The following is a 15430-nucleotide window of genomic DNA, read 5'->3' as shown; positions in this document are numbered from 1 at the left end:
AGAATAGTTCGCTTTGCTGCCCCAGGATAACTATTTTAAGTACCGCTGGGTATTTTAACATAAATTTATAACCTTTTTTCCATAGGGTCGTTTTTGCTGCATTAAACTCCTTCCTCTTCTTCAGGAGTTCAAAACTTATATCTGGATAGAAAAAAATTTTTTGACCCTTGTATTCCAGTGGTTTTTTGTCTTCTCTCATTTTTTTCATTGCCTTCTCCAATATATTTTCTCTTGTCATATATCTCAGGAATTTTACTAGAATAGATCTTGGTTTTTGTTGTGGCTGTGGTTTAGGGGCTAATGTTCTGTGTGCCCTTTCTATTTCCATTCCTTCCTGTAATTCTGGCATTCCTAGGACCCTGGGGATCCATTCTTTTATAAATTCTTTCATATCTTTGCCTTCTTCATCTTCCTTAAGGCCCACTATCTTTATATTGTTTCTCCTATTATAGTTTTCCATTATATCCATCTTCTGAACTAACAACTCCTGTGTTTCTTTAACTTTTTTTATCAGATTCTTCCAGTTTCCTTTTTAAGACGTCCATTTCCATTTCTACGGCTGTTTCTCGTTCTTCCACCTTGTCTACTCTTTTCCCTATTTCTGTCATTACCATCTCTAATCTCACTTTTTCTTCTGTACCGGGGCGCGGGGCGGGTTGCTCGGGTGCTTCAAGGGTGGGGTGATGGCAGACCGAGAGGGGGGGCGTGGTGTCCCCCAAAGTGTAGGGACACCGTTTGAAACTGACACTGAAAGTCTAATCCCAGCAACACCGTGGCGCACAATTGGGGAAAGATGAATAATTTGAAGTGGGTGACTGTTTCGCCCTGTACTTCCAGCGTGGCGATGCAATACCCCTTTATCCTGGTCGAGAGCGACCTTGTCGCTAAAGAGATCCTCTGGGTAGTAGGGATAATGTCAAGTCCGCAACGGAGGGCCAGATCTGGCCGGATAAAACTGTCAGTTGACCCAGAGTTGGTGTAGTGTCCATGCACTTTAATCAGATCCATTGCTATAGTGAGACGATGAGAGCATTGCTGATTTAGTGTTATAGAAGCAGCCTGTGATCCTGTTGACAGGGAAGTTCCGCGTGTTGATGTCATCCCGTTTCCGCGGGATGACGTCATAGACGCAGTCAGTGCTGGAGGAGCAGGTTGGAGGTACTCTCGGAGGTGCTGTTGTGGCAGCGTCGGCGGATGAACGGTAAGTAGTGGGGGTTGTTGCTCGCGGTTAGCGGTGGGTAGGGCGGCGGTCGGGCCCCAGCGGTCGTCAGCGATGGAAGCTAGGGTGAGTACCTGGTTGGCAGCGGCGGGTCCCCAGTCGGTCGCGGTGTCCGCACCGGTGGCGACGTGGGCAGAGGCAGCAGGGGAGCGGGTAGCGGTAGCGTCGTCTTGGGGGGTGGCTGTGGCGGTGGCAGCAGCAGTGGTAGTGTCGGCTCCGGGGGTGCTCGTGGCCGTGGCAATAGCGGGCTCTACAGTCGGGACCGAGGCCGGGTTGAGTGTTCCGCACGGGGGTGAGAGGTGGGCCAACATCATGGTTGCGAAGGTGGGCTGCCCCTTCCGGGTTCGGCGTCTCCGTGACGTCAGGCATTGCCGTGCAGGGGAGCCCTCTCTCTCATTGGATGAGAGCTCTGGGGAAGAAGATCTTGAATGGGATAGTGGCGGTTGGGCTTCACACGAGGCACTGTGTTTGCCGGCGGCCATTTTAGACCTACAGACTGCAGCAAAGTGGCCGTTTTTAAGGCACTTCTGGCACTTGGCTTTTCTTGCTGGGCACTGAGACCTGCTGTGCTTGTCCCTCCCGCAGAAATAACATTTTGGGTTCGCAGGGGGAAGTGTAGCAGCAGCCGACAGGCCGTCAGTATTTCAGGGGGTGGTAGGGTTGAAGAGCACTCTACTCACATCAGAACGTGGGGTCCAGTCCCTAGAGAGCTCATTTGACTTTAAGGCTGCATCCTCCATTGTGATTGCAATCCGGGCCACGTCCTCTAGTTTTTCTACCCCTTGTTCGAGCAAGCGCAGCCTCACTTCGTTCGATCGGAGCCCGGTCACATAGGCATCCCGGACGAGATCGTTTGTGATCTCGGCGGCAGTTTTGTCCACACAGTTACAGTCCTTGCCCAACGCCTTTACTACTTGTAAATATTCCCTGCTGGACTCGCCGGGCTGTTGCTTCCTCGACGCAAGTATGAACCGGGCATGAACTATGTTCATTGGTTGATCGTACAGTTCGTTCAGTACCTTTATGGCTGCGGTGTAAGTGGTCTCATCCTGGATGTTCTCGTAGACCACACATGTCAAACTCTGGCCCGCGATATAATTATATTTGGCCCGCAAGATCATATCAAAAATGTATTAGAGGTGGCCCGCTGGCCGCCGCGCCTTTATAGCGCATGCACAGTAACCGCTGTGTCCCAGGGTGAGAGAGAGAGAGAAAAATCCTAGTCCTTGAAAAGTAGTGGTGGGTGGTTTTATAAACACGCTGTCGTGTCCCCCCGCCCACCCACCCACCACAGCGCGGCCTGGCCGGTGTCGGGAAGCCAAGGCCGCTTCCCAGCGCCCGGAACCCCAGTGGCACAGCGTTTCTTGGAGCTGCAGATGGAGTCGGGACGCTGGAGGGAAGATTGGGGCTCCCCGCCGGGCGATGGGGGCACTGGCTGCCCTGCGCCATCCCACCGGACCAGTGGCGGGTGCCCGGAGTACACGTGGAGAGCGAGGCTGGTCGGGCAGGTAGGGTGGAACCCCCCCCCTCGCCAATCTCGGGGGTGGCGTGGCCTGGATCAGGATTAGCCGCGCTCACCTGCTCCTCCACCACTGACCGGGATCCCAGCGCGGTCCTGAGCGCGGAGACTGCCCTGGAAAGGTCCTGGGACACTGAAACGGAAAGAAAAGGGGGTCCGGGAGAAACTCAGCAGGTCAAGGGGGGTCCGGGAGAAACTCAGCAGGTCAAGGGGGGTCCGGGAGAAACTCAGCAGTTCAAAGGGGGATCCGGGAGAAACTCAGCAGGTCAAAGGGGGATCTGGGAGAAACTCAGCAGGTCAAAGGGAGGTCCGAGAGAAACTCAGCAGGTCAAGGGGGAGGAGTCCGGGAGAAACTCAGAAGGTCAAGGGGAGGGGGTCCGGGATAAACTCAGCAGGTCAAAGGGGGATCCGGGAGAAACTCAGCAGGTCAAGGGAGGTCCAGGAGAAACTCAGCAGGTCAAGGGGGGTCCGGGAGAAACTCAGCAGGTCAAGGGGGGTCCGGGAGAAACTCAGCAGGTCAAGGGGGGTCCGGCAGAAACTCAGGGTGGGGCCTGACCTCGCCAGGACCTTTGCCCACTCCCCCTCCCTGCCGCAGGCTGACCCACGACTCACGGTGACGGGGCCGCTGATCCGCCGAGATGCCGCCCTGCAGTGAGAGCCGATGCCCCCGCACTGTCGTTGTCCAACCCGATCGCCCGCAAACCCCGCCCTCCTGCACACAGGCCTGAGTAAGGATTATGAACTTTAATCTCAGGATAAAATGATCTTCCATTAGTTTCATGTCACAGTGATAAATATATTCCTGGTTAAAACTGGTCCTGCACCTGGATACAAGCTCATTAGGCATAAAACTTGAAAAGTGTGTAAATCAAAGGATATCTGTACCAATGGAAAAAGGGCATGGCAAATAACCCTGCTAGAGTTCATGCCCACAATCAGTCACCCATTTGATTGTTTCAGGAATCATGTTATTCTCCCACATTCTCAATAGCCCTCAGATTTTACTATTCGACAGCACACTAGCAACATTTGACAAATCCTCTATAGAGAAATATTATTTATTGAATATTTTATTTCTCATTTGTTAATGCTTCTGGAAAGAGTTTATCCAAAACTATTATTAAACATTTATTTTAATAAGAAAAAGTTTAACATTACATATGTTGAAAGAAGAGAAAACATGCAGATGTTGTTGAAAATTTTCAATAAATATTTAGTTCGGCCCTCGACTTAGTCCAAGTTTTTAATTTTGGCCCTCCGTGCATTTGAGTTTGACACCCCTGTCGTAGACTCTCAAGGACACCATAGACAGCAATGCTGTTAGACGCTGGTTATCCTCCTCCACCTCAATGACCCTTAGGAAGTTTTCAAAGTTCATCACCCAGAACTTAAAGGCTTTGAAGGCTGTAGCTGATTGTGGGTCGATGTCAAGTTTTTCTGGCCGAGTCAGACGCTCCATCCCTTTTAAAAAAAATTCTTTTTGCTAATAAAATTGTAGAGCTCGTTGAAAGAACCAAAGACTTGTTGATCCAAACCAAGGCTTTTATTAGCAAAAGACAGGAGCTCTTCACAGGTGGCTGACCAGTCCGGAATGATCCGACCTGGCTAGGGACACAACCCTTTAAGGCCCAGCCAGTAGGTGTGGCTAAGCTCTCAGCCAATCGCTGTAAGCACAGTCATTACATACTCTAGATACTGTAACTATATACATTGGTGATAGGTCTGTACTATCACACATATATGTTGTTTTTATATCTTTATATATACTTTATCGCCATTCTTCATTCTTGTTACATCTCTTCTTCTGTCCTGGAAACGTTCTGCGAATTCTTGTGCTTCTTCCGGATCTGAAAACGGTCTGTTTTGCTCCCCAGGTATAAATATTTTAAGTACGGCTGGATGTCTTAATAGAAATTTATAATCTTTTTTCCATAAAATCGTTTTCACTGTCGAGAGCCATTTTTGAAGTCCACCGGTCGGAAGGTCACGACTCCGCAGGGCAGGCACCAACCTCGGGGATCGGGTGCTTCTCCCCACCACTGTTCCTTCGTGCAGGTAAGGCCTTCTTCTTTCTTCTCTGGTGACTTTTTTTCCGTTTGTTTTTACTTTCTCCTTCTTGGGTGCCATCTTCTTTCTCTTCTCTGTAACTTTATCTTCTATTTCTTATATTTTATATTTGTTGAGCTTTGTCTTTTCCTGACTTTTTTTCTGTAGGGGGCTGGTTTTACCTAACTGGCCACTACTCCATCATGTGACTCCTCCCAAAGAGCAGGTTCTTGAGAGCAGGATAGTTACCCTCGGCTGGTGGGTTGTGTATTAGATCATCCACCCTCGCTGCCATTTCTTCGTTTAGCGCGCTCATGATGTGTAGAACATCGTGGCGTCTGCTGAAATGTTCCTCGGTCGAAACTGCGCCTCTGTCTGCCCGAACCACATACGCGGCAATGGGTCTAAAGGGGGGCAGTTTGATGGCAATGGCATTGATCTCGGCCGGATCCATATTCTTGAGACCAGAGCAGTGTCTGGGCTCATTGGCATCACCAATATGGAGCTGCCAACAGCCAAGAAAGACACAGCCACTACATTGAATGTCGTTAATGACTGTTTTATTCAAATTCAGCGCGCGCCCCTTTAAGGTCAGCTTGAGCTCAGTCACCGTCTGAGTGGTAATATCATAATCGTTGCCCCAGGCGTGCACTGGGCAGGAGACTTGAGGGAGGGAGAAACCCTGATAACGCCATCTTCCTATGGCTGCCCCGCCACGTGGCGTTACACGCGGGGCTGGTTCACCATGAGAGAATGCGCCGCCACAATAGCGCATTTAACAAAAGCTTGCTGATCCAAAGCGTGCTGAACATACAATTAGGAATAAATTAGTTACTATCTATGTGTGTGTTTCTACTGGGACACCTCGTATCACCCCGCATCACCTTGCATCACCGCAAATTTTGTCCCCCGCATCACCTCTTATTTTACGACTACCCGAACTGTTTCTACTGAGCGATAAATACGCGGTGATGTGGGGCGATGCGAGGTGACCAGGAAGTCGCGTATTTTAAGGTCACATATCAGGTCGTTTTGTTTTCCCATCCAAAATGCCCTTCACCATCACTTCCTGCCATTTTGTGATCAAGAATCGCTGAAGATCAAATGTCCAGTTGATACTGTCCGACATATTCCAACGAAGAAACGAAAAAAGTTATAATAACGACAGACAAGCTTGATATTTGTCCAGGGAAATTACTCCAATTTAACGATACACAAAGGAACAGCGGAGGTGATATGAACACAGTATAGCTAGCTAGTAGGTAGCTTGTGCAGTATATATACGCAATAAGATAATGTGCTGTGCCGGTGCGTGCATGCGATGATCAATTGAAAAGCGCGGGCGAAAAATTGAGACCCGGTACACCACGAATTCGTTACTCGCTGTGTTTCTACTGAAAAATCGTCCCTCGCATCACCGCGCATTGACCACCTCAAAAGGTGGACGACGGAGCACCTCCCATCACCGCGCATCGGCCACTACCCAATGTGTTTCTACTGAGGAAAACTTCGAGGTGTTACCTCGCATTGCCCCGAATTTTCATCGCTCAGTAGAAACACGGCCTATATGACAACAGGTAGTCAAAATATACCGGTGCAGCCATCTTTTCATATAGACTATCCAACTTAGAATATTAACCATTCAAACCCTAACCTGTACTCCTGCAGCCTGGAATGTGCCAGTCAGCAGCATTCCCTCACCAACATCTCTTTGTGCTAAAAGACCAATAGGTTTTAGGCAGATCAAAGTGCATCTTTCATCAAGTTGATAGTCTTCCATCAGTTCTGAATGTCTAACTCTGTGGGTGACCGTAGGATAAGGGAATTTTCCGTCACGTGCTTCTGGGGTGTACCGTGTCAAGGACCCCTGGATCATTCTCTACACATTAAGTGAATCTGCATTCAGCCAAGAGGTGGGCGACTGCCCATTCCACTGCAGTCATCTTGGGACAATGTGTGTGGTGGGTAATGTTCTGGTCAGACAGGAAGGATCTGACTGGGAGGGCTCCTCTCACCACCAGCCAGGCCAAGACCAGGTGCTTGTCTGTGAGCTCTGGCGATTAGGCATTCCACCAGATGACCTGGAAGGTCTGATCAGGGAACTACCTCACTGGGGATCCTCATTTCTCAGTGTCTGCAGGACATACCGTGTTGACCACTGCCTGCTGGCCTTGTGGTCTAAGGTGTTGGTCTGGAAAAACTTTTCCACCAAAGATGGGTGATGTAACAAAGTCAGTCCAACTAACTGGAACATTGCACGATCGTTCTTCACATCCTTCACAACACCTGGGACAGGAAGAAATTTAGCACATCACGGCACCTGGTGCCCTCGTACTTTGGTTCCACGCATACGAAGGTGGTCATCAGGATGAGGACCACGTTGGGTATGCCCTTGCGCCTATATTATCCGGTGATTTGTACATGACAACCTTTTGGGCCCTTTCCATCTTGGATCCCCACATAAACCGAAAAATAGCTCTGGTGACCCCCAGGGCAGAGGTGCGGGGGATCGGTCACACCTGCACCTTGTACAGCAGACCTGAGAGCACCTCACACCTGATGACCAGGTTCTTCCCTGTTATGGAGATGAAGCACCTTTGTGATGTGCTCTTTTCAATTCTTGTTGCACGCTTCGGCCCCTCTAAACCAGATCCCCAACACCTTCAGGTAGTCGGACCGCACTGTGAAGAGAATGGTGAACCGGTCAGACTGTTACTGAAGAGCATTGCCTCACTCTTCTGGTTTACCCTGGTACCCGATGCTGACACAAACTGGCCGCAGATGCTGATCAATCTACACACTGATTGTGTATCTGAACAAAAGACGGCAAAGTCGTTCATGTACAGTCAGGTCTTCATCTGAGTGCTCCTACTGGCTGGCAACATCACTTATGGGTGTATGGGAACTCTTTGGTTAAAGAGGGCAGAAGGTTTGATTTGCCCAAAATTTTACACAGATAAAACACAAGCACCAATTTCTAATTAAAAAGTTTATAATCAATCAACGATACACAGCACAAATCACACAACGTGCAACTTAAAAGAAATATTGTTTTCTGCCTTAGCAGCAAAAATATCAATTATTTAATCAACATTTTTACCAACAGACATATTGGCATACTTTCACTCAACAGCATTGCCACACTGTTAAGTCGCGTTTGATCCATTGTACTCCTCAGATATAGCTTCATTCTTCTGAGGCCACTGAAGGAGCCCTCTGCAAAACACGATGTAGCAAGAATTTTGTTGAAGCGATTTTGTTGAAGACTGCAGTATGCCATGAAGATCTTTTTTTTTTTTAAACCGTTTCAACAACACACCAGCTGCAGTTGCCTGTGAACCTGATGGATGTGAATGGTCTGTGACTAACTTTGTGTAGATTGCTTTTTCTGCCTTTAGGAGATCAGATCGACCCCATAATATGATGTAACAAGTTGATTGCGCTCCTCTGACACATCAGAATTGAGGATAATTTAGTGCACAAAGTATGCCTTGGTCATTACCATTAAATCGTGATCCTATTTCCACACTAACCTTATCCAGACTAAAATAATAGGTAGATATGCAATGGCAGTGTTTGGCAGTTTGATCCAGTGGCATTTCCGTGCTGATTCACGAACCATGGCTTGCAATGGATGAGACACCTTTTTTCTCCGTGGAACTTTTGCTTCCTTGAATGAGAATTGTTTGCCTTGGATGATTTCTTTGATAGTTTCACCTAACTTTTCAGTGCATTTCCAAACACTTTCAAAGTTTTCTTCATTTCTACAGTTAGTAAGAGTTTCCTTGGTTGCTATTATAATATCTGCAGTCTTTCCCTTGAGGAATTTGCTGAGGCTGTTTATGTTTGACAGTATTATTTTCAGCGCAACCAATCCAATTAAGAAGTCAAAATCACATTAGGCGTTCAATAATGCACTGCTATCCATATATGTTTTGGGGTCTTGATCATTTGTCAAGTCAAGCAATACCTGTACGATATGAGGTAATTGCTGTACCATGGCTTTTAGGGCTTCATATCTACAAGACCACCTTGTTACACTTTGAGATTTAAGTGTCTGTGAAATTTGTTCTCTGTTGACCATGATGCTTTCAAAGAGCGAATGTTGTTTGGGCCTGGCCTCTAGAACTCATAGAGAGCACTTCCTTCAGTAGAAGGCGTTGCATAAAATCCCTGGATTCACCTTCAGTGATTTTTTTTTTAACTTTATTTATTCGTTCAAAAAACAAATAGTATATAACATATGCAACAATTAACCATAAATATGAACATTATTTTAAGGAAAAAAAAGAAAAGAATCCCCCCTTCAGCCAACTCTCCTAAGGAGAGCCATAAAGAAAGAAAAAAGAAAAAAATATTAAAGAAAAATTAAATAGACATATTAAGATATAATCAATGTAAATATTCTGACTATAACAACCACATTAATAAAAAAAATTATAATTATCACACGAAACATACATAATTTTTTCCATTATTAAACAATATTTCATCTCATTATGCCATCTATTAATATCAATCATATTTGTTACTTTCCACATACTAGCAATACATTTTTTCGCTATGGATAAAGCTAAATATACAAAAGCAAGCTGAAACTTATCTAATCCCAAGCCTTTCAGAGGTTGCAAACTACCCAATAAAAATACTGTTGGATCTAAAACTATTTTAATCTTATACAGATTTTCTAAAAATGATTGAATTTTCTTCCAAAAAGATTGTATATGTATACATGACCAAACGGCATGAAAAAAAGTTCCAACCATATCACCACATCTAAAACACAAATCTGATTCATGAAAACCATACTTTTTAAATTTTTCAGGTGTTAAGTATAATTGATGTAAAAAATTGTAGTTACACTATCATAACAGATACCTAACCAATCATCTTCGGAAAAAATAAAACCAGTATCCACTTCCCATTTACTTTTAGATCTATCCCATCCCTTTTTATCCATACCATCCTGTAATATTTGATACATAGATGAAATATAACCCTTCTCTGTTACCTTCATAAGAAAAGTCTCAAATTTAGTCATTTCAGGTAAAATCATATCTCTACCAAACATACATTTTATCAAAGATTGAATTTGATAATAAAGAAACAGAGTTCTTATCAATTCCAAAACCTTGCCTCATCTGATTAAAAGATAAAAATTTACCCTCTTTAAAACAAACTCCTAAATTTTTCAGACCTTTAAATCTCCAATGCAATAAACTTCGATTATGTATTGAAAAAGAAATAAGTTGATTATTATACAATGGAGTCAAAGCCGATAATTTACCCCTAGAGCCTGTCATTTTATTTTTCTTTATCCATAACTTCATTAAATGTTTTACTTGAGCTGCTTTCAGCTGCAATGGGGAATGCTCTGAACAGGATATTATACCTACTGGAGAAGGGTAGGATAAGTAGACCTCCAAGCCGGTACTCCCGTTTCAGATGACCTCCCCAACAGCCGCACAGGAGTACAATGTGTATTGTCGGGTATTGTGGTCATCTGAAAGTGCCTTTTGTCACTTGAAATATTTTCAGATGAGGTTCTGAAGAGACTCGCAGTTGTTTTGCGATATTCTGAAAGTCATTGTCAACAAGGCTGTTCTTGGCTATAGTTTGGGAAGTTGTGTGGGTTATAGATATATCACCTTTATCACTATCATTCCCTTCTTCTTCATCTGAAAGATTTGGCGCTGAATGTTTTTCAAATAAAGCACTGTGTCTTGCAATTTCTTTGGGGGGCACCTGTGTTAAAGTCACAGTCTGACTGGCATGAACAGTGCTAACATGTTTTTCTTAGTAATCAGTCTATTTTCTTGCAGGATTCTGCACATTTGATGCATTGACGATAAAACTGTTTGCGTGTTTTTTCCATGATGAGATTTGATGTACACAATTTGGATTTGGTGCCCAACAAGAACAGAACATGCAGTGGGGAGAGCGACTGTTTAGCACTGATCAGCATTACTATAAATAGATTTCAGAGTGAGCATGTTTGGCTTTCCATCCCCAGAAGTCATACAAACCTTGTTACTTTTCAGCTGGCTAGGTGTGACCGACTCCCGATTTCCAAACCCAAACAAACTTGACAGTTAACTCTAAGAAATAAGAACGTTGGGTTAATTCCTGTACTCCTGAAAAAATTTAATGGGGACAAATTTAAAAAGGTTGTTTTTCAAGCATTTTGGTTGACTATTAGCTGAAGTTTAATTTGCCATCATTGTTAATTTGTTTCTCTTTTTCTTTTCTTTTTAAAATATCTTTATTAAGTTTAATTTAAAAAAACATGTAGCCCTGCTAAAGCCAGAACCGCTGAAATAAATGCTGTCCACACCAAGAAATTAAACCACTAACTGCTGTTTATTCAAATCACGTGCGTTCCTTCTTAGGGGAAGTGACAGGTTCACAGGAGTGATGTCATAATGCTGCTGTGAGGCCTGGCCATTCCCCGGGCAACACGCTCCTGCAGCCTGGAACTTCTGCACAGTGCGAGGAAAGCCCCAGTGCCCTTCTGCACTGGCTGTTCGCTACGGCAATTCGGCCTGTTGTGTGCGGGGTTGACCCGGCCTGCTGCACATACATATTAATGCAATACATGGGCTGAAATATAAGAAAAGACATATAATTTGTACTTCTCAAATAATACCTTAATCATATATAGAATAAATTGTGTGTACCCTTCTCATTCAAACCCATTTTATCAAAATATCAAAAGAAAACAAAAAAGGAAAAAAAGAACTCACCCTATTGATCAAATACCTCCCTCTAAACAAGGTTAACTTGCATATCTAATATACTGTAGACACACTAGGCATGCAGCGAGTGAAAGAATCACACAGAGTCGAAAGTGAGTTGAACCAACTGACTTTAATAGAACTCTCGCACATGCTTAAATCTCTCGGAACCCGAAGATGCTTGTGACTCCTGGGACCTTTATGATGACAGCCGCCAGGCTGTGGGCTTGCCCCGCACCTGGAGCTCTCACAGTCAGATCTGCTGCAGACTTTGCCGCAGCTCCATGAGCCAACTCGCCTGTTGTATGGGCGAGCTTCCACAATACACATAAGAAATGAAGGATGACAATGCTGCTCAGGAGCATCCAAGCACCCTAATTCTTTAAATTATGGTAATACTCCAAGAATGGGCCCCACATCTTATAAAAATTCACCTTTACATCTTTAACATTATGTCTGATTTATTTTTAAACTTAGGAACTATTGAATATATGGAGTGCTGTCTTTCCATTTCATCAAAATTGCTTGTCTAGCTATCAATAGCCCTTTTTCTACTGTCATCCCAGTTAATTGACTGTGTAGTATCCTGGGATAGAAGCCGTTGGTGCTGTTTCCACTGGGCCACCTTTATCGAGGACACTGACTGCTTTTCCACTGAACACAACTTAACCCTGGGGATAGGAGGATCTACCTTCAACTGGAAACGGGTGACTTTCTGCTCTCCTTTTTCCACTGGTTTAATAGGCACACCTGCATCAGCTGACACCGGGCATATGAGTTGGAATAGAGGCTGTCAGTCCCCGGAGTGATTTTTCCATTGGACCCTTAACCAGTTAATTCCTGGGACAAGTTGCCAGCAGAAAAGGAGATAAAAGCTAAAATTCGCTTCTGAGATGGAGTCAATAGTATTTCCTCTTTTTTTTTAAAATATTTTATTTTGATTTTCATAGATTCACAAAGTTCAAATAAACAGTCTAATCTTTCAGGATTCATACAATATACAGACTGTGTTTATTCTCCCTTCCACCTCCCCATTCCCCCCATCCTTACCCTGCTGTAAAAACAGTCAATTAAATTGTACCGATACAAATTCTGGTGGGGTCAAAGGCTAAAAAAAATTAAAAGGAAAAAAATCTTTAATTAAAAAAAAAGTCACTTGCACCACGTCCCACTTTCTTGGTCTCTTGCATTTCCCTGTAGGAAGGATTGCTCTCACACCCCTATTTTGAAGTGATGGGGGGGGATCTAATCAATCTGTGTGCCAATGTATTTCAAGTAAGGTTGCCACACTCTAACGAATGTGTCATGATTCTTCCTTAGATGGTACGTGATTTTCTCCAGGGGAATGCAACTCTGCATTTCCACATTCCAATGTGTGATATTTAGTTGGGATTTGGACTTCCACAAAACCGCTATACACTTCCTGGCTACCGTCAAAGCGACCTTCACAAACAGAATTTGATCTTTGGTCAATTTGAAATTTAGTCCCCAGTGTCTCCCAGAAGGTACACTTCTAGATCCTGTGGAAAATCCACTTTTGTAATTTTTTTCAGAATGTCTCCCAGGTCTTCCCAGAAGGGTTTCATCTTTGTACATTGCCAGATGGAGTGGACAAAAGTTGCAAACTCCATACCACACCTAAAGCACATTTCTGAAATTTAAAGCTTTGATTTGTGTAATTTTTGTGGTGTGAGGTAGAACTGGTGCACCATCCTGTATCTGGTGTTGATGACCTGTCACACAGGTCTTGCCATCACTCTTCATTTATTGTTGTGCCCAAGTCTGACTCCCATCTTTCCCTTGACCTGTGTAAGCCTGGGTCAGGCCCTCACTTTGGAGTATATAATACATCTTAGAAATAAATTTACACACATTCCCCTTTCATATTAGAATCTCCATGTCACTACATTCAGGTAGGGTCATAGATGGTCCCAATTTTGCAAAAGAATGTTCTGCTGGACAAATCATATTTGTTTCTCAACTGCTCAAATGACATAAGATGCCCCCTTTTGTAACAATCCTTGATATACTTGATCCCTTTCTGGCTCCAGGTTCAGGATTTTATTACCCAAAGTTGAGGATATTAAATTATTCTGAGTCGAGGGTGTTTTGGGGGATATCCTCCTCTTTCCATCCAATACATTATTTTACTCTTTTCCATGTCTAGAGTACATGCTTTAGGATGGGGATATCCATTTTCCTTTGAGAGTAATTTGATATCCCACTTATATATGAATTCTTCAGCTATCTCTTTGCCTACCAAGTGTAATCCAATTTGCATCTGTTTGGGGGGGGGGGGTGGTGGGGTGCTCTCTCAAAAAGTGAGGTGATAAGCCTTGCCTGGGCTGTCCAGTAATACTTTTTGAAATCGGGTCATTTTAAACCCACCAAGTTGTAATCCCATGTCAACTTTTCCATGGAGATTCTAGCCACCTTCCCATTCCACAGAAACCTTCTGACACACTTGTTAAGTGCTTTAAAAAAAATAACCGAGGCAATGAAATGGGTAACGATTGGAAAAGATATTGGCATCACCTGCATTCTGACACAGTTGACTCTGCCCATCAATGTTATGGGCAGAATCTTCCATCTAATCAGGTCCTCCTCGATCTTCCAGAACAAAGGGAGATAATTAAGTTTGTATAAATTAAATATCCCCAGATATTTAATGCCTTCCTGCAGTCATGTAAAATTGATTTCCTTGCTGGTACTGCCCATAATCCCCATTCATCAAAAGCATTATTTCATTTTTGTCCAAATTTACCTTTTCCCCCGAAACCTTTTCATCAGTGTGGTCCTTAGTCTGGCTAACGACACCCATGATTTGTCAAATATACTAACACATTTTGTATTCCTCCTGGCCCACGTTAAGCCCCTTTATGTCTGCATCCTTCTGATTGGCTCCCGCCAGCGGGTCAATGGCTAATACGAACAGCACTGGGGATAATGGGCAACCTTGCCTATTTGACCTGCTCAATGGAAATACTGGAGACATCTGCCCATTTGTTATAATTTTCACTTGGGGCTTGTGGTAAAATGCCTTAACCCAATTAATGTTTGTCTCAAACCAAATTTTTCCAGTACCTTGAACAGAAAATCCCACTCCAAACTGTCGAAGGCCTTCTCCGCATCCTCCCGGGTCCACCCCAGATTGTTCCAGGTGTACTAGACTTAGCAATCTAGCTATGTTGTTTGCTGATTGCCTCTTTTTTTTGAATATTTTATTTATAGTTTTTCAAATTTAGACAAACAGTTTACAACATTGTTATCAGTAATTACAGATCTATACCAATACAAAATCAGCAAATAAACTGATGTTATGTTCCTCCTGGCCTACTTGAAAACCCTTAATGTCTGAATCCTGACGATTGACCTCAGCCAATAGTTCCATTGCCAGTATGAACAGAGATGGAGACAGCGAGCATCCCTGTCTGCTTGATCTTGTGAGTGGGAAGGGTGAACAAATCTGTCCGTTGGTCACAACTTTCGTCTTGGGTGCATGATATAGTGCCCTTATCCAATTAATAGAAGTTGCCCCTAGCCCAATTTTCTCCAGAACTTTAAATAAAAAGTCCCATTCTAACAAATCCCTTTTCTGCATCATGAGCCACGGCGAGGCCCTTCTCATTTCTAGTTTGCGCCAGGTGGATTATGCTTAGCAGTCTGCCTATGTTATCCACCCCCCTGTCTTTTTGGTACAAAGCCCACTTGATCTTTGTTAATTAGTTCTGGCAAATGCTCTGCCACTCTATTCGCCAGGGCTTTGGTGATTATTCTTTGGCTTGGCTTCGCGGACGAAGATTTATGGAGGGGTAATGTCCACGTCAGCTGCAGGCTCGTTTGTGGCTGACAAGTCCGATGCGGGACAGGCAGACACGGTTGCAGCGGTTGCAGGGGAAAATTGGTTGGTTG

The 15430-nt window shown here is 44.2% G+C and overlaps 2 long non-coding RNA genes across 2 annotated transcripts in view; one reads left to right on the top strand and one right to left on the bottom strand.

The window, feature by feature from the left end:
* Nucleotides 1-15430, top strand: part of LOC138741341 (uncharacterized) — a 99359-nt gene that overhangs the window by 64958 nt on the left and 18971 nt on the right. The gene's annotated exons all lie outside the window — the stretch shown is intronic.
* Nucleotides 11126-11655, bottom strand: LOC138741885 (uncharacterized). The gene is made up of 2 exons (XR_011343847.1): nt 11528-11655; nt 11126-11384 (listed from the first exon to the last, which is right to left on the bottom strand). It is a non-coding gene; the product is annotated as an uncharacterized lncRNA (long non-coding RNA).

The sequence above is a fragment of the Narcine bancroftii genome, chromosome 8, assembly GCF_036971445.1.
Source record: "Narcine bancroftii isolate sNarBan1 chromosome 8, sNarBan1.hap1, whole genome shotgun sequence".
NCBI classification, from domain to species: domain Eukaryota; kingdom Metazoa; phylum Chordata; class Chondrichthyes; order Torpediniformes; family Narcinidae; genus Narcine; species Narcine bancroftii.
The sequence above is the reverse complement of the archived record's forward strand: the minus strand, read 5'-3'. Positions and strand labels throughout refer to the sequence as shown.